We start from the raw sequence: 20,534 nt of genomic DNA on the forward strand, positions 1-20,534 counted from the left end.
CATTTCCTAAGCCTACCTATGAACAAACATAAAACCAGTTTAACCTAGAAAATGCACTTAGATTTGTCCATATTTTGATTCTAGGCTTCTCTGTGCACTTCAAATATTCAGATTTTATTTTTGTTTTGCTTTTTTCCTCTCCCAGTTTTTCATCATAAACTGGAAACCACATCCGCTGACAACCTGATGCTCTTACATCAGATCTGCCTCCTCGGCAAAAGGCTGACAATTGAAGTGGATCTGTTTTTTGACAAAGACAATGCTGTACTCACCAGAGGCCCATTAGACTTTCCTAGGTAAAGGACCTCAGGTGTAAGTCTACATCCCTTTACAAAATACAATTTCTTTCCAATATGTGAACAGAAAGGAACTTGGTGCAAGCAACTCTTACCAGGTACTCTGCTAGTAGCATAGCAACACAGACTCTCAACTATGGTGGTTTTCAATGATTTACTTCCAAATGGATGCACCTGAGTAATTGAACACAAAATGACTAACTAAAGGACACTGAAACACAATGTTAAATGGTAGAGGCTACCATATAATTATGAACAGATATTAAGAAATACCAACAGAACCTGCCATTTAATTTAATTTTAAAAAGTAACTTAGGATATGATATGACAATTTTGGTTTTGCCAAGAAAGGGCTATTCAAAAGCAACCCAACCAATCAACAATTGGAATCAGTTCATCAAAGAAAAGCCATTTGAATAATCAAAATATATGGAGGTAAAGTCTGTATCTGTGCCTGTAAATATAGCAATGCCCTTCTAGGAAAGGTAGATGTTTATCTCAGTGTGACCCAGGTTCTTGGAGAACAGGACAGGAGGCATCTACTGTCTTAGGAGACAGTAGAGACTGTATCCCAATCTCCACCTTTTGGTTGGGGGTTCTCTACCTGGGGAGCTATAATGAACCCCTAGTGAACACAGTATTTTGTCTTAAGCCAGAGAGAGAGGTCCTCTTAAATTGCCAGCACTTTGCAAAAACCCCTTTATTCAGAATTTTTACAAATTACTTTTCTTTTTTGATGTATACCTTACAGGAGAGAGCACAAATACAGAATATGCAGTTTAATGAATGTTTACCTATGTCTTCCTACACCCATGAGACCTACACCAGATCAAGATACAGAACATTTCCAGAACCCCAAACAGCTCACTCATGCCCCCTTCAGCCAGTAGTACCCCAGGGTAGGCACGATTCTGACCTCTAGGGCCATAAAGTGGAATTGCTGGATTATAGGGTGTATGAGTGGGTAACTTTATTAGGTACTGCCAAACCTTTCACAAAAGTATTGAACCAATTTACAATCCTAACCAATCACTTCTTGTTTGCCAAGATTGTATTTTTTTGGCACTGGAAATTCTCAATAGCTCTTCTCTTTCTATTTGCTTGACCTAACCCATGACAAGTTTTCATTACTCCTCTGGGTTTTTAATGTTGTACAAGCCAATGTGGCTGTCATTTGTCATTTGTTTGTGGTGGTAACCACAGAACAGGCAAGATGGCGACACACTATGATTTCACAGTTATCGGGGTGTTACTGTGGATTTTATGGTAAGTCTCCACAAGAAAAAACAAGGTCATTGCAGTAGTAAATCTCAATAAATCATGACCTGTGTTATTACCTTATGATACCCAAAAGTATGAACTACTTTTCTCTCTCAGGCAACGAGATGCACCATTCTCTAAGGCCCCCCCAAGAGCTGTTTAGAAAAGAGCAGATTGTCAAACTTAGAAGGAGGGTGAGAGAAGGAGGGTGAGAGGAACCCAGGAGCTTTGCCAATGGGAGTGTCATAATTCAGGTACCACTTCAAATCTAAATTAATTGATGGTGTCTCTTTTCATTTTTTCTTTCTTTTTCCAAAATTATAATTAGGCTCAAAATTTTTTGTTTTATATTTTATTCAGTTAGTCTTGGGAAAATGTGTACTATTAAAGATCTGGGCACAGCCGGCAGAACATGTGTGACACAAATATTCTGTTTGGTATTCATAACATAGAGTATTAGTGCTATTTGTATAGAATTTGGTTTTATTTTAAACATTGCTCAAAGAAAACCCCAGCAAAACACCAAATGGCCGTTTATCTGATCCACTCAAAATGTTGCATTTAATCTGATCCTTTTCCAAGGATTTAGAAATGAAATAAATATAATAATGCCTACACCTCTACGTTTTCTTGCCTCCAACCAAGCTAAGAATACATACCCAATGACAGGAAATGTTGCTAATCGTTGCTTTATAAACAGCCTGTGAAAGGGGAATATGGAAAGGGGAATGTAGATGAAGCAAGACTGGCCAAGAGTGGGTCTGTCATCAAACATCCTTGAAATGTGCATGGATAACAGCCATGTTTCCCATTCTTCCCCACCCAAAGACCCTCTAAGAGGGGAAGGAATGCTCACTGCAAGGAACTGTGGGAGCATAGTCTGAAGAGGTCCTCTTGCAAGTACAAATCTCTTTATAGTTTAATATTTTAGCTTAAAGGTCCAACAGATTTTACATCCTGTAGCACATATAACTATGTTTGTTTTATTTTAGAAATAATGTGACCCACCTGATCATTTTTTTTTTTTTTTGCTTAGATTTGAGGATCAAGAGAGATGCTTTGTGTTCATCCCAGGCTTTCCTGATCCTCTGGATGCTCAGTTTGAGAAGCTGAGACATTTACAGCCATCTGATTCCATGAACTCCCCAGATTCTCCTCCCAGACAATCTGGTGTACTTTCTACCAGCTTCTTCTTAATATCATCCTCTATCCTCCAAGTGGCACTGCCTAGTTTTATGTCATGGCCTGTGATGGTCAGATATTGGGTCACATCTCCTGTTGTCCTCATTTTCACTGGCTCCTCTATGACTCTTTATTCAGTCCTTTTTGAAACTCACAGAGTTGGTTTCTGGTACATCACCAGCTTCAGGATCTCTCCTACCAGTCTGCCCACTCTTTCTCCATCTCTTTTGCAGGATCATCTTTTTCTACTCAACTCTTCAGTGTTGTGTTCCTCAGGGTTTTGTCCCAAGGTGACCTCACTAATACCCAAGGCCTCAGTTTCCATCTACATAGAACATTCTGGTCTTTGCCTGTTCAACACCTCTTTGCTCACCTTTAGTACCAGGATTTCTCTTTCCTGGAGGAACACACTTGTGTGTTATTATAGAGCTGACCTTGCCCCACACATTGCCACAGGTTTAGATTCATGACCCAGGCATGGACAATCAGAATACTTCAACTCTGGCTTATAGGCCTTGGTTCAGGAATGGACACATAACCCCCAGTGAAACAATCATAGTCTTCACTTAGACTTTTCCATGAAACTCAAAAAAACAAAGCAAAACAAATCTCTGCTCAGTTGTGGAATGAATAGATATGAATTGGAGCTTTTGGGATTGCCAGGGGACATCATGCCCAAGAGAATCCAAGAGATTAAAAGAAAGAAATCCAATACTATCAAAAACCCCTGGATTCAGCTATACCTGAAGAAACAACCCCTGGGCTTTTTGGTGTCCTCAGCCAATGAACTCCCTTAATAGCTTTTTTTTGGCAGGGGGGGTCACTTGCAAACAACCATATGCTGATGACTCCCAGATCTGTAGTCAAGGCTTTTTCTTCTGAGCAAAAGAGTCATAGAAATAAGTTGCAATTAAACAGTCCCCACACAGATGTCCAACAAAGACATCTCAAATACAGGATGTTATTTGCCCAACATGACAATCCTAATCACACTATGAATTTATATTTACTTGTTAATGTTTTTTTAATTCTCCACCAAAATGTAAACGTAATAAAGATAGGAATTTTGCCTGTTTATTCATTGCTGTATCTCCAGCACCTAGAGGAAAACACATAGTAGATGTTCAATAAATGTTTGTTGAATGGGTGAATGAACTAACAAATGAATAAAAAAGGAATTTTCCTTGACTCTTTTTACAATGTCATCTATCATATTCAATCATCCCTATAGACTTTGACTTATGAATAGCTCAAATCTCATGTTTGATCCCATCAGTAAACACACCCCACTGTTTATTACTTCATGTTTATTACTCCAAATTGCTTCTTCCCTGGACAATGACAAAACTCTCCTAACTCTTCCCTGCTTCCAGCCCCCTTCCACATAATTACCAGGCTTTTACTAAATTAAAAAATCAGATTCTAATGCACCTCTGCTTAAAATACACCAGTGATGCTACTGAGATTTTTGGCTCAAATCCTTGCTTGTGCCTCCTTCTCCAGTCTCATCTCCTGGCTCTCTCTGCATGCTGCTATTGCCTGAGGAAGAGGGAATCACTTGGGGTCTTCCAAATTCATTAGCATATTTTTGTGCCTCTACATCTTTGCACATACCATGGTCTCTTTACATGCTCCCTTTTTACCTTCCTGATTTTCTGCCAAACTCATGTCCTGTCCTTCAGAAAGTCTTCTGGTATCTGTCTTTCCATTCTGACTTAGGAGTCCATTCTCTATGTTCACAGAGCTCCATGTACACCCCTTTCTATACTAAGGCATTTACATTGCACAGACTATTTTAGTGCTGACTAGAATCTATATTTTACTTTACTCTTGGGTATGCAGCTGGACTACATTTCCCAACCTCCTTTGCAGTTAAGGATGGCCATATGACTTGAGTCCTGAGCAATGGAATGTGGATGGAAGTGATTGTACCACTTCCAGGTCTGACTCATTAAAACTTTTCACATATGGCCCTCCCTCTCTTTCCCCTCATCCAAGTAGAGAGGACTAAGGACCTACAGGAGGGAGGTGCTATGAGGTAGATAGAGACACTGTACAGTTCTGCAGCTTGGGCCACCATGGGGTCAAAACTGGGAAAAAGAAGGAATTGCCCCCACCCCCAGGAAATTCATCACCACACTGTCTTCATCAAATTTTGTCTTCTCGTCCCAATCTGCCTGCTAGGATTTTAAAGTTATAAGTCAGTTGTTGTTGTCATTGTTTTGTAGCCTGTCTAGAGTTTGTAGTTGTAATCAGTGGGGTATATAGGATGTAGAGGGCTTATCCATCTTGGCCAGCACTCCCTTCATCATCTTGTTTTTGTATCCAAATTCCTGTCTGAATACCTGGCTGAGAGTAGGACCTTAACAATGGTTTGCTAGGTGGACTAATGAATTATCTAGATTCATAAAATCAGCTATGGCATACTCTTGCCAGAACAGCATTTCTTGTTCTCAGGTTTACAATTTATATAAGTGTGAAAATGTTTGAAATGGTTCTCATGAGAATTGCAGATGTGATTAAGGATAGAATGTACTGTAGATCTTCCAAAGGGAGGTTATATGTGCTACTACTTCACTTTTCTGATGGGAAAAGAATGAGTGGTGATGATTTTACATACAGATCTTCAAATTAATAAAGGATGGAAATTTGTGGATCACTGTTTTGTAAGCTGAATGTCACTTACTTCTCACACCTTATACATGTATATTAAGCACCGATAAGAAATCTATATTCATATGTGTGTGTCGAAAATTTAGTTTGTAAATTTTTGATTCCCTAAACAATAACATTTGTAATTCCTTATTGTTATTTATTATAAACAGATATATCACTCAGTTAACACATAATTGTTGAGACCTCCTACATTCAACATTCAATGAGGATTAAATTCTTAAGAATTAGCTGCTGTTTAAAAGAATGGTAATAAAGTCCCAGTGATGATAACTTGCCATTTAACAAAGTACTTAAGTACTTTTACTCTTCTTACCTAATATTTTCCTCACAATGTCCCAGTGAGGTGGGCGTTAGTCAGATTTGACAGAGTCTATAGAAGCTCAGAAATTTGAGGAATCTGTTCCTGATCACATGATAGTGGCAAAATTGAATCTTCTACCCAGGTCTTCTAGTTCTAGTTCCTTTTCCTTTGTCATTATATCTCAGTCTAGCTGGGGAATAAGACATCCCATCCACAAACAGTTACCCCATGGTTCAAGGCAGGTTATGACAAATGCCAACTGAATGGTCAAATACAGCAGGGAGCACACTTCCCCATTTGTCCTCCCTAACTCTTATTGGGGAATGCAGCATTCTAGAAAGGGCACTGTTGATCCAGTTGGCTCACTCTGAACACCAAACTCGTGGTTGAAAATGTTGGTAATGTTATTTTATTCAGGATATTATAAATAAAGAACACAGAAAGAGACTGAGAGAATGCCTGGACAAAAACTGTGAGAACTAGACATTTTTAGTTAAAATTCTGTATATAGCAAACTGCCAATAATACACAAGGTAGTTCTCTTCCCCCCCCCCCCGGGCCCTCTGTATGTCATTCTTGGAGAAGTGTCTGCTAAAGTGATTTTTTTTAATTTTAATTTTTTATTGTTATTCAATTACAGTTGTGTGCCTTTTTTCCCCTTCCCTCGACCCCACCCCAGCCAAACCCCCCTCCCTCCCCCACCTCCACCCTCCCCCTTGATTTTGTCCATATGTCCTTTATAGTAGTTCCTGTAATCCCCTCTCCTAACTGTCCCCTCCCCACTCCCCCCTGTCCATTGTTAGATTGTTCTTAACTTCAATGTCTCTGGCTATATTTTGTTTCCGTTTCTTTTTTTTTCTTTATTATTATTATTATTATTTTTAAAATTTTTATTGTTATTCAATTACAGTTGTATGCCTTTTCTCCCCATCCCTCCACCCCACTGCAGCTGAACCCACCTCCCTCCCCCACCTCCACCCTCCCTCTTGGTTTTGTCCATGTGTCCTTTATAGTAGTTCCTGTAATCCCCTCTTCCCACTGTCCCCACCCCCCGGCTATTGTTAGATTGTTCTTAATTTCAATGTCTCTGATTATATTTTGTTTGCTTTTTTCTTCTATTGATTATGTTCCAATTAAAGGTGAGATCACATGGTATTTGTCCCTCACCGCCTGGCTTATTTCACTTAGCATAATGCTCTCCAGTTTCATCCATGCTGTTGCAAAGGGTATAAGCTCCTTCTTTCTCTCTGCTGCGTAGAATTCCATTGTGTAAATATACCACAGTTTTTGCATCCACTCGTTTGCTGATGGGCACTTCGGTTGCTTCCAGCACTTGGCTATTGTAAATTGTGCTGCTATGAACATTGGGGTGCACAGGTTCTTTTGGATTGGTGTTTCAGGGTTCTTAGGGTATAATCCCAGCAGCGGAATTGCTGGGTCAAAGGGCAGTTCCATTTTTAGTTTTCTGAGGAAATTCCATATTGTTTTCCACAGTGGCCTCACCAGTCTTCATTCCCACCAACAGTGCACGAGGGTTCCCTTTTCTCCACATCCTCTCCAACATTTGTTTGTGGATTTGTTTATGTTGGCCACTGAGACTGGTGTGAGATGGTACCTCATTGTGGTTTTAATTTGCATCTCTCTGATGGCTACTGATGCTGAGCATCTTTTCATATGTCTCTGGGCCCTCTGTATGTCTTCCTTGGAGAAGTGTCTGTTCAAGTCCTTTGCCCATTTTTTAATTGGGTTGTTTGTCTTCCTGGAGTGGAGTCGTGTGAGTTCTTTATATATTTTGGAGATCAAGCCCTTGTCTGAGGTATCATTAGCAAATATGTTTTCCCATACTGTTGGTTCTCTTTGTAACTTGGTGCTGTTTTCTTTAGCCATGCAGAAGCTTTTTATTTTGATGAGGTCCCATTTGTTTATTCTTTCCTTTATGTCCCTTGCTTTAGGGGATGTGTCTGTGAGGATGTTGCTGCGTGGAATGTCTGAGATTTTCCTGCCAATGTTTTCCTCAAGGACTTTGATGGTGTTACAACTTATATTTAAGTCTTTTATCCATCTTGAGTTTATTTTCGTGTATGGCGTAAGTTGGTGATCGAGTTTCATTTTTTTGCACGTAGCTGTCCAGATCTCCCAACACCATCTGTTGAAGAGGCTGTTTTTGCTCCATTTTATGCTTCTGCCTCCTTTGTCAAATATTAATTGACCGTAAAGGCTTGAGTTTATTTCTGGGCTCTCTGTTCTGTTCCATTGGTCTATGTACCTGTTTTTATGCCAGTACCAGGCTGTTTTGATTACCGTGGCCTTGTAATACAGTTTGATATCAGGTATTGTGATCCCTCCTGCTTTGTTCTTCTTCCTCAAAATTGCTGCCGCTATTCGGGGTCATTTATGGTTCCATATGAATTTCTGCAATGTTTGTTCTATATCTGTGAAATATGTCATGGGTACTCTAATAGGGATTGCATTGAATCTATAAATTGCTTTGGGTAGTATGGCCATTTTGATGATGTTAATTCTTCCAATCCATGAGCATGGTACATGCTTCCATTTGTTTGTGTCTTCCTTAATTTCTTTCTTCAGTGTTGTGTAGTTTTCTGAGTACAGGTCTTTTACCTCCTTGGTTAGGTTTATTCCTAGGTACTTTATTTTTTTTTGTTGCTATATCAAATGGGATTTTTCTTTCCTGATTTCTGTTTCTGCAGTTTCATTGTTGGTATACAGGAATGCCTTTGATTTCTGAGTATTGACTTTGTATCCAGCTGTTTTGCCAAATCCATTTATTTATTAGGTCGAGTAGTTTTTTGGTGGAGTCTATAGGATTTTCCATGTACACTATCATGTCATCTGCAAACAATGACAGTTTCATTTCCTCCTTTCCAATTTGGATGCCTTTTATTTCTTTTTTCTTCTCTGATTGCTGTAGCTAGGACTTCCAATACTATGTTGAATATGAGTGGTGAGAGAGGGCATCCTTGTCTTGTTCCTGATCTTAGTGGGAAAGCTCTAAGTTTTTGTCCATTGAGTGTGATGTTGGCTGTAGGTCTCTCATATATGGCCTTTATTATGTTGAGGACTGCTCCCTTTATTCCCACTTTGCTGAGTGTTTTTATCAGAAATGGGTGCTGTATCTTATCAAATGCTTTTTCCGCATCTATTGATATGATCATGTGATTTTTGTCTTTGCTGTTGTTGATGTGATGTATTATGTTTATTGATTTGCGAATATTGTACCATCCTTGCATCCCTGGGATGAATCCCACTTGGTCATGGTGGATGATCTTTTTAATGTATTGCTGGATGCGGTTTGCCAATATTTTGTTGAGAATTTTAGCGTCTATGTTCATCAGCGATATTGGCCTGAAGTTCTCTTTCTTCGTTGTGTCTTTATCTGGTTTTGGGTTTAGGATGATGTTGGCTTCATAAAAAGAGTTTGGGAGTTTTCCATCAGTTTGGATTTTTTCGAATAGACTGTGAAGGATAGGGGTTAGCTCTTCCTTAAATGCTTTGTAGAATTCTCCTGTGAAACCATCTGGTCCAGGGCTTTTGTGTGTTGGGAGTTTTTTGATGACTGCTTCAATTTCCTCTGCTGTTATTGGTCTGTTCAGGTTTTCTGCTTCTTCTTCATTCAGTTTTGGAAGATTATATTTGTCTAGAAATGTGTCCATTTCACCTAGGTTTTCAAATTTCTTAGCATACAGTTCTTCGTAGTAATTTCTTACAATCCTTTGTATTTCTGTGCTATCAGTTGTAATCTCTCCTCTTTAATTTTTAATTGTGTTTATTTGGATCCTCTCTCTTTTCTTCTTGATGAGCCTACTTAAAGGTTTGTCGATTTTGTTTATCTTTTCAAAGAACCAGCTCCTGGATTCATTGATCCTTACAATTGTGCTTTTAGTCTCTATGTCATTTAGTTCTGCTCTGATCTTGGTTATTTCCTTCCTTCTGCTTGCTCTGGGCTGTCTTTGTTGTTGTTCCTCCAGTTCTTGTAGGCATAGGGTTAGGTTGTTTGTTTGAACTGTTTCTATCTTCTTAAGGTAGGCCTGTATTGCTATGAACTTCCCTCTCAGGACTGCCTTTGCTGTGTCCCATAGGTTTTGGGTTGTTGTGAGTTCGTTTTCATTTGTTTCCAGAAAGTTTTTGATTTCTTCCCTAATCTCGTTCTTGACCCATTCATTGTTTAATAGCATGCTATTCAGTCTCCATGATTTTGAGTGTTTTGAGTTTTTTTCTTTGGGGTTGGTTTCTAGTTTCAGTCCCTTGTGGTCAGAGAAAATGCTTGATATGATTTCAATTTTCTTGAATTTGTTGAGGCTTGCTTTGTGTCCTACCATGTGGTTTATCTTTGAGAAAGTTCCATGGGCACTTGAAAAGAATGTGTATTTTGCTTCTTTGGGATGAAAAGCTCTGTATATATCAGTTAAGTCCATTTCCTCTAGGGTATTGTTAAGTGACACAATATCTTCGTTGATATTTTGTCTGGAAGACCTGTCCATTTTTGACAGTGGGGTGTTAAAATCCCCTACTATAATTGTGTTGCTGTCAATATCTTTCTTGAAGTCCTCCAAGATTTTCTTTATGTATTTGGGTGCTCCTATGTTGGGTGCATATATATTTACAATGTGTATGTCTTCTTGGTGGATTCTTCCTTTGAGTATTATGAAGTGACCTTCTGGGTCTCTCTCTGTGGCCCTTCTTTAGAAGTCTATTTTGTCTGATATGAGTATTGCTACCCCTGCTCTTTTTTCCTGTCCGTTTGCTTGGAAAATTTGTTTCCAGCCCTTCACTTTCAGTCTGTATAAGTCTTTTGTCCTGAGATGGGTCTCTTGTAGGCAGCATATGTGTGGGTCATGTTTTCTTATCCATTCAGCTATTCTATGTGTTTTGATTGGAGCATCTAATCCATTTATGTTTAAGGTTATTATCGATAGGTAGTTATTCATTGCCATTTTTTCCTACCTGTGTTCCTCTGTCTTTCTCTTTTCCTTCCTTTCCTTAAAGCAGTCCCTTTAGCATCTCTTGCAGAGCTGGTTTGGTGGAAGTGTATTCTTTTAGACTTCTTTTGTCTGGGAAACTCTTTATTTGGCCTTCTATCTTGATTGAGAGCCTTGCTGGGTAAAGTAGTCTTGGTTGTAGTCCTCTGATTCTCATTACTTGGAATATTTTTTGCCATTCTCTTCTGGCTTGGAGCTTTTCCATTGAGAAGTCAGTTGCTAACCTTATTGGGGCTCCTTTGTATGTTACTTCCTGTTTCTCCCTTGCTGCCTTTAAGATCCTCTCTTTGTCTTGGAATTTTGCCATTTTAATGATGATGTGTCTTGCAGTGGGCCTCTTTGGGTTCCTCTTGCTTGGGACTCTCTGTGTTTCCTGGATTTGGGTGACTTATTCTCTCCTCAGATTAGGGAAATTTTCCATCATTACTTTTTCAAACAGGTTTTCTATCCCTTGCTCTTCTTCTTCTCCTTCTGGTATTCCTATTATACGGATATTGTTATGTTTCATGTTTTCCTGCATTTCCCTTAATCCCTCTTCATTCTTTCTGAGCCTCTTTTCCTTTTCTTGCTCTTTCTGGGTGTTTTTTTCTCCTTTGTCCTCCAGCTCGCTGATCCAATCTTCTGCTTCATCAAGTCTGCTTTTCATTCCTTCTACTGTGTTCTTCAATTCAGAAATTGTATTCTTCATTTCCTCTTGGCTCTTGTTGATAGTTTCTATTTCCTTTTTCATGTTGATATAGTTTGCAGTGAGTTCATTGTAGTTTCCCTGTAGTTTCTGGTAGTTCTCTTTGAGCTCAGAGAGTTCAGTGAGCTTCCTGATAACCATTGCTTTGAACTCAGTATCTGATAGTTGACTTGCCTCTTTTTCAGTTAGCCTTCTTTCTGAGGCTGCCTCCTTTCCTTTCATTTGGGGATTGTTTCTTTGTCTTCCCATTGTTTGTGAGACTCTTCTTGTTAGCCTCTGCTTCTTAAATTGCTCTATTCTGACTCCCTGGGTTTATGGTATGAACTTCTATGGTAGAATGCCAATGGGATTCAGTGGTGCTGTCTCCTTAATCTCCTGTGCTCACTGGTCTTGAGTTGATGTTTATGGGTGTAACAAGGTCTCACTCTGGTCTTTTCAGCATTCCAGGTTTTGTTGTCTCACCTGTGGGAAAAAGAGAAAGCCGGGGTGGGGGGGTAAGAAGGGAAGGAGGGAAAAAGGGAATAGAAAAGGAAAGGAAGGAAGGAAGAAGGAATAAAGAAAGATCGGAGGCTAGATAAGAAGGAATTATAACAAAAATTAAAACAAAAGAATAAATAAAAGAAGACAGGAAGAAGGAATAAAAAAGGTAAAGGATGGAAGGAAGAAGGAATAAAAAAAGAAAGAAGGACAGAAAGGAAGAAGGAATTCAGGGGGAAAGGAGGAAAGGAAAAAAAAAAGAAAATCTTCTGCTGGCTTTAAACCGGTCAGGTTAGTTCTGCTGGTTGTCCTGTCTGTGGAACGGGATGGGGTGGTTGGAAGGATTGGTTTCACTTTTCTCCTTTCCTGAGCCACACTCTTCGCTGTTTTTCAGCCTCCAGTCCAGTTCCTCAGGGTCCTTCTGCTCCCCACTAGGCCTTTAGTTCACCAGTTGTGCTGTCCTTGAGTTGCACCAATTAGGGGCAACTCACACTCCCCCTTCTTGCTCTTTGCTGTCTTAGATGCTAGGGGCTCTGGGTGCTGCTATGGGGTAGTTCAGCCCCCTACTGGGTCGAGTCTTTCCGGGGAATGCAGTCTCCCCCAGCCCTGCAGCTCCCCTCTGCTGGGTGTTCTGCCTCTGTCCTAGAGAGCCAGTAGGCCCTGCAGGGCTCAGTGCACAGGAGTTAGGTAGGAGTTGTAGGTGTGGTCCCTCACAGGCAGCCAGGCTGTTGATCAGCTGATCTGCTGCTTTGGGCCTGGGTCTTTGGCGGCTGGCTAATCCGCAGCTCTGGGCCTCAGTCTCGCAGGGGCCTGCTGATCCAGCGGCTTTGGTCCTGAGTCGGGAGGCCCTCGGGTCCGCTGCTTTGGGCCTTTGGGTGGGGCAGCTAGCCTCAGCTCCTGGTGCGCACCCACCAGAGGTTTCAGGTGTGGGCCCCCAGTCCACTAATCTGGGTGTGCGCCCACAAGGTAGTTCTAATATTCACTTTCAATCAGTCCTCATCAAGGAACTGTGGAAAACTTTAGCTAATTATTTGTCTTTGTAAGTAATTAAGTGTATTTAAAAAAATTTAGACATCAAATAAAAGATGTGCCCCAGGAAAACTAACCTAGGGTAATAGTTGGGAAATGGAGGATTACCTTCAAAGGGGCATGAGGGACTATTTTGGAGTGATGGAAATGTTCTATAGCTTGTTTTGGGCAGTGGGAATGTGCTCAACTGTCTATAACTGATAGGAAAGGAAACCTAAGATCTGTATATTTTATTTTACATTAATTATACCTCAGTTTTTAATCTGTGAAAAAGAGTATTCAGTTCCTCAAACTTAATTTAGGAGTATGTTAGCAGAAATGTTTGATAACTATTGTTCTAGACATACATGAGGGAAAAAACTCTCTTTTTTGAGATTCTTACTTTTGTTTTAGGTTTCTCAGAACCATACATTTTGACGGTAAGGTGAAGTGATTAATAACATATCCTTTTAGTTATTTTATTATTATTATTTTTAATGTTTTTCTCATAGCCACCTTGGATTTTTATTCCTAAAAACATTCTCTAACAGAATAGAAGAGAAAGATGGGGAATGAAATTAAGTAGAGCCTTATCTTCAGATAATTTGGTGAGTGGATGTATTTTCCTGTTTGTCTTTGTAATTGCTCCTCCCAGAGCCTCTTTTTTAGATGAAGAATGTAGTGATTAAAGTAGCTTTTCATGCAAATGGAGTCCCCAAATTGATAGTGTACTTTTAAAGAATGGCTCTTGAATTGCACATAAATTTAGAAAGGAAACTGCCCTGAACACAGACATTTGCATGAATCAATGAAGGGATGCAGTGGTTCACACTGAGTGGAGAGAAGCTCAGTACTGACAATTTTCTCCCTGACCTGGCTCTAGTTATCATTTCTCTGGAACTCGCCGATTCAGTTAGGCCATAAAAACCTTAATAACCAGCTGAATCTTCTTTCAAAGAGGTCATGAAGCCCCAGCCTTCTTTAATCTTATGCAGTGGAAACAAGTGACAGGGTGGCCTGTTCTTCCATGAACAATATTCCCATCTCATGGTGTTTTCTCACATATGCTACATGGATGCAGGAGATTCTGTCAGTCCTCCCTATTTTCTCTATCTGGTCTCTGTGCCAAAAGTCCATCTGATTGTGTTGTCATGCTTGAGATGCTCTCAGAAAGGTGAGGGAAATCCAAGAATTCCACTGAGCTGCAGGGATCAAGAAGTTTGGGTTTCTCTTCCTTTCCTTTTAGATCTTTGGCTCTAACCACTAGAGTCAAAATGGTTCTTTGGCAATACGGGACATCAATTCCTTCATTTTCCTTCTTTACAAGTGTGGCAGTGATAGCATGAATGAAGAGATAATGGCTTCACTTACAATACTAACCTTTCCTCAGTGCACATCAACAGAAACATCTCTTGTTTACAGAGTTCAGTTTCTTGCACTCAGTTACACAACCACATACTTAGAAACCACATACTTCTCCGTCAGTGTCATTACTTAAGAATGTGGAGTCTTCAAGGTCATTTTTTTCACCTCAATCACATTTTTGTCACTTGCATTCCCTATTTTTTCACTTTTTTGGTCAGTATTTGCAGCTTCTACTTTTATTCCAGCATGTAAGATCAAATACTGACTCGTTTAAAATCCATACTTCATCCCAAGTGTCTGAAAAAAAATGGCAAGACCTACCTACCCTCTACAATTTCTGCATTTATGCAGCAAGGTAGGCAGCATGAGAATACTGCCTTCTTTGGTTCTTTTCTTGGTGTTGGACTTTCCTTGACATGTTGCTTCAGAATGTCCATACTGTGACCCTGGAGTGGTGGTGACAAGATTCCTTCTTAGAGTGTCATAGAGAGGGCTTGGATCTTTCATGGAGAAGCTCTGAATTCCAAGTAGTTCTCCCAAAAGTTCTCCACAACAGCATGCCATAAGCTGCTTCACCATTAATATACTGGCCTAGATAATGCATTACCCCTCGAACAGTGAACATTTCACCTTTCCACCTGTCACCTGCAAAATCTCCAAAAGTGGCAGTATTGTCCTACCTGTGACACATAAAATCAATCTGACTGATTTGGTCTGGGGAGAACCTGCAGGCACTATCAGATGTTGAACACTTGGTGGAATTGGAAAATGATATCATTTTGTCACTGAAGAGCTTGCAGTCTATTGACCAAAACTTACACGCATTCCTCCTCAGCAGTATCTGGAGAGTGCCATCCATGAGTCCTATCAACTCAGCAACATTTTGACACTGTGAGTAGCTGAGCATTTTTAAGAGACACTTTCTGCCCTGAAACAATCTCTGTGCTCCTCTGCACTGGGTTGAATAGTGTCCCCTATTCTAAATTTATGTCCACCTGGAAACTTGGAATGTGATCTTATTCGTAGATAGAGTCTTTGCAGACATAATTAGTTAAAATGTAGCCATACTGTGTTAGGGTGAATCCTAATGCAGTGACTAGTGTCCTTGTAAATAGAGGAGAGCACACAAAGAGACACACAGAGAAGAGGTCATGTGCTGATGGAGGCAGAGATTCGGGAGACACATCTGCAAGCCACAGAATATCACAGTTTTCTGTCTACTGCCAGGAGCCAGGAAGAGGCCTCTCTTTATAAGGACAATGTGAGGTCGGGTGTCTGGCCTCCAGACCTCTTAAATAGTAAATTTATGTTGTTTTAAGCCACCCAGGTTGTAGTGGGGTTTTTTGTGGAAGCCATAGGAAACTCATACATTTTCTTTCATTGTGCACACTCTGCATTGTTTATAAATTATTTTCTAAGTCTCACACTGGTGAGAAGAAGCTTAGTGTTGTGGTTCGGTGGAGTGATTCTGATGCCAAATTACTTGGATTTCAATCTTGGCACTACCACTTACTAGCTGTGTGACCTTGAGCAATGTACCCCACTGCTCTGTGCCTCAGTTTTCCTGATCTGTGAATTGAGAATTAAATGAATTAATAATGTTAAGGGCTTAAGAAATGTTATTATGTGTTTGTTATATGAAAAAAAGTCTGTTGGTTTGAAATGACCACATGGAAATGGAAATTCTTCTGTAGAGGAGGAATTAGGACATGAGCTTGATCTTCAAAAGTTGGGTAAAGCTAGTCGAAGGCCACCTAGGTGGGAGAAACAGTTCAAGCAAAGGCTTGCTGGGGGTATGAGGGAAGGAAGCAACAAGACTCAATTAGAGCAGGACTTCCTGCCCTGTTCTCCATGACAGTAAGCAGTGAAACTTATAATGTTTGCGTACACATAGGATCAATGAGGCTACTTACAGCTGGACTCTGGAGGCCACCATCCAAGTTCCCTAAGGACCCAGGGAAGACAGTACTTTGGCACACCTGGAACCCATTCCCAATACCTGTGGACAGCTTAGGATTTGAGCAACACTTTTCAAATGTGCGTATGCATTAAAATGCAAATTTTAACTTACTAGGTCTAGGGCAGGTCCCTGAAGTCTGCATTTCTAACTAGCAGAGTATGCAGAGGCTTCTGGTCTAAAGACCATACTTAGCTCAAAATCCTTACTACTCCCAGTGTGTTGCATGAACCAGCAGCATTGCTATTCCTGGCAGCTAGTTAGAAATGCATAATCTCTGGTCCCCCCACCCCACCCCAAACTCACTGAATCAGAATCTGCATTTTAATCAGGTCCTCAGCTGAATGACATATACACTGGCATTAGAGAAGCCCTGGATGAAGGGACATGGGGTAGCCCAGCTTGCTAGAGGAGAGGGTCTAGCAGCCTCCGTTCTCAGACCCAGCTACACAATAGATCCTTGTGGGTGGCTTTGAAAAATCTTGTCCAGGTCAAAGTGACTCATCTAAATCAAAATCTTTGCAAGTGGGGCCCTGGGGAATCAGTATTATTTTTAAACTCCTGGGTGATTTTAATGTGCACTCAGGGTTGAAAACTACAGGGCTAGGGAAAAACTCCAAACGGAGCTGGAGAGACTGAGGCCATCTGAAGTTCTTGGCAGGGTTCAGGTCCTTTTTTTCCCAACACAGCACAACACTTAAAGGCCTGGACTCTGGAGCAGTGTGGGCTTGTCTGGGTTCAAATCCTGTTCTGTGCCACTTGCCAGCTGTGTGATGGGCTAGGCACCTAACTTCTTTGCCTCTGTTTCTTTCCAATGGGGATGATAATAATAGTAAACTCTGCCACAGGGTGTTAATGAGGATTAAATGAGTTAAACTGTAAAGTGCTTATTACTGTGCTTGACACACAGTGCTATGTGTTTGTTCATTAAATACATATTTAATTCTTTCTCATGGAGATCATTGAACATTTCTCATTTTGTTGTTGCTGTACCCCATCCTTGGTGCTAGGTTCTTGGGCAGCAATCACATCTCTGATTAGCTGCTCAGTGAATGAGGGATACATGAATGAATGGTTACAATGCCCCCTTGTGTATTCAGTAGGAAGAAATAACAAAACACACAGTCGGTTCTCCATTCTGTATGGGTAGTATGACCAACTCTCTTGGCTTGCCCTAGAAAAAGGGGTTTCCCTGGACATGACATTTGTGGTACTAAAGCTGGTGAAGTCCCAAGAGACCTGGGTAAGGTTGGTCACCCTAAGTATGAGCATAGCTGAAATGTCCATTTCCTCAAAACACTGCTTCCAAATAAGCACAAGGACAGACTTCCAAAGCCAACTCATTTCTGTGCACATAAGAAAGGCAATGGTGATTTGCTTCCTGACCATGGGTTATGTGCACGTGTGTGTGAATGTGTGTGCAGGTACATACACACACACCAGTAATAGTAGTAGCTGAAATGTATGCACTATGGCAGTTTGCACACTTAAGAGGAAGCATTGGGAAGAACCAAGATGGTGGCATAGGTAGACACACTGCGCCTCCTCGCACAACCAGAACTGACAGAAAATCGAACGGCAAGGAAGTCCGACGCCAAGTAGATAAAAAAGAAACATACATCCTGACCGGTAGGAGGGGCGGAGACGGGCACCAGGGCAGAGAGGACTCGCGTTGCCATGGCGGGACCGAGATTGGCGGAGTGTGGGACGAATGGGGCAGGCAGTCGGACCACTAGCAGACCCTGAGGCCCCACGTTCGCGCACATATAAACCTAGAGGGCTGGACTCAGAGTGGCAGAGAATGGGGCAGGCGGAGTGGCGGGTAGCACCCCGCGGCCCCACACTCGTGCAAAGATAAACTGGGATGAACGGCGGGGAGCGAAGCAGACTGCGTAACCCAGGGCTCCAGCGCAGGAAAATAAAGCCTCAAACCTCTGATTGAAAACACCTGTGGGGGTTGGGGCGGCAGCAGGAGAGACTCCCAGCCTCACAGGAGAGGGCGTTGGAGAGACCCACAGGGGCCTAGAGTGTGCACAAGCCCACCCACTCGGGAACCAGCACCAGAGGGGCCCAGCTGATTGTGGGTAGCAGAGGGAGTGACTGAAATCCAGTGGAGAGTGGAGCAGGTGCCATTGCTCCTTCTCGGCCCTTCCCCCACGTACAGCCTCACAACGCAGAGAGCGGCGTTACCCCCCCTGACCCCCCCCAACACCTAAGGCTCCACCCCTTTAAGTAACAGACGCACCAAGACAAAAAAAAAAAAAAAGGCCCAAATGACAGAACACTTCAAAGCTCCAGAAAAAATACAACTAAGCGAGGAAGAGATAGCCAACCTATCGGATACACAGTTCAAAACACTGGTAATCAGGAAGCTCACAGAATTGGTTGAATCTGTTAAAAAACTAGATGAAAAAATGAAGGCTATGCTAAGAGAAACAAAGGAAAATGTACAGGGAACCAATAGTGATGCGAAGGAAACTGGGACTCAAATCAATGGTGTGGACCAGAAGGAAGAAAGAAACATCCAACCAGAAAAGAATGAAGAAACAAGAACTCGGAAAAATGAGGAGAGGCTTAGGAACCTCCAGGACATCTCGAAACGTTCCAACATCCGAATTATAGGGGTGCCAGAAGGAGAAGAGGAAGAACAAAAAATTGAAAACTTATTTGAACAAATAATGAAGGAGAACTTCCCTACTCTGGCAAAGGAAATAGACTTCCAGGAAGTCCAGGAAGCTCAGAGAGTCCCAAAGAAGCTGGACCCAAGGAGGAACACACCAAGGCACATCATCATTACATTACCCAAGATTAAAGAGGAGAGAATCTTAGAAGCAGCAAGAGAAAAGGACAGTTACTTACAAAGGACTTCCCATAAGACTGTCAGCTGATCTCTCCAAAGAGACCTTACAGGCAAGAAGGGGCTGGCAAGAAGTATTCCAAGTCATGAAAGGCAAGGACCTACATCCAAGATTACTGTATCCAGCAAAGCTATCATTTAGAATGGGAGGGCAGATAAAGTGCTTCTCAGATAAGGTCAAGTTAAAGAAGTTCATCATCACCAAGCCCTTATTATATGAAATGTTAAAGGGAGTTACCTAAGAAAAAGAAGATCAAAAATAGGAACAGTAGAAATGACAGCAAACTCACAGTTATTAACGACCACACCTAAAACAAAAACAATAGCAAACTAGGCAAACAACTAGAACAGGAACAGAACCATAGAGATGGAGATCACATGGAGGGTTGTCAATAGGGGAGTGGGAGGGGGAGAGGGGGGGAAAGGTACAGAGAATAAGTAGCATAGCTGATAGGTGGAAAATAGACAGGGGGAGGGAAAGAATAGTGTAGGAAATGTAGAAGCCAAACAACTTATAAGTATGACCCATGGACATGAACTATAGGGGGGAATGTGGGAGGGAGGGGGTGGGCAGGATGGAGTGGAGTGAGGGGGACGGGAAATGGGACAACTGTAATAGCATAATAAATAAATATATTTTAAAAAATTAAAAAAAAATAAAAACTCAAGTCATTTTCCTGTTCTAAAAAAAATTTCGGCCACTATTGCTTGGAATATTGCTTCTCCCCCATTTCCCTTTACTTGTTTTCTGCAACTTAAGGATATGTTGGAACATCTTCCCAATAACTTTCATAATTAATTTCCTCTCTCCCCCCACTCTACACCACATATTTGGGGCAATTTTTTCCTATATACCATCTAGTTCACTAATTTTCTTTTCACTTTAGTCTAGACTGCTTTTTAACCTGTCCACTAATTTCCATCACTCTATTTTTCATTACTAGAAACTCTGGTTCTTTCTGCTTTTTTTCATATTATTATGGGCTTTTATTTTGGTTTCTCTTCTCTGTTTTATGTCTTCAACTATTCAAAATATAGTTATTTTAAAGTGTCCTTGAGATTATTCTATTATATCCAATTTGGGGTGCTGAGTCTCATTTTCTGAGTTTTCTAACTGTCCCTCACAATGGATGCACTATTTTATACATTCATAACCTTTTAATGTGAATTTCTCTTTAGCTGGTTCTTTCTTTCCCCTAGAGTCTTGTGAGCCACTAGTTGTAAAAATGGACCTGAAGAATGGTTTTGCATTTGTTTCAACTAGGAATTCTGGAAGTTTCAAAAGTTCTAGAACAATTCTTGTGTTAGCTATTTTGCTTGGGTTTCCTGTACCATATGGGTAGTGTGGATTTGAATTCCACATTGAGTGGGGTAAAGTCCTGGGTTTATCATTTCCTGCAGATGACTTCTTTCCACCCAAGGGCCCAGACACAAGCCCCCTCATAACTTCCCCAGGCCACAGTTGCTTCCCTA

The 20,534-nt window shown here is 41.0% G+C and overlaps 1 pseudogene; it reads right to left on the bottom strand.

Moving 5' to 3' along the window:
• Positions 1-13,795: 13,795 nt before the first annotated feature.
• On the bottom strand, positions 13,796-15,025 carry LOC112313225 (protein Mdm4-like; annotated as a pseudogene).
• Between the last annotated feature and the right edge of the window lie 5,509 nt (positions 15,026-20,534).

Source organism: Desmodus rotundus, chromosome X (assembly GCF_022682495.2).
Source record: "Desmodus rotundus isolate HL8 chromosome X, HLdesRot8A.1, whole genome shotgun sequence".
NCBI lineage: Eukaryota > Metazoa > Chordata > Mammalia > Chiroptera > Phyllostomidae > Desmodus > Desmodus rotundus.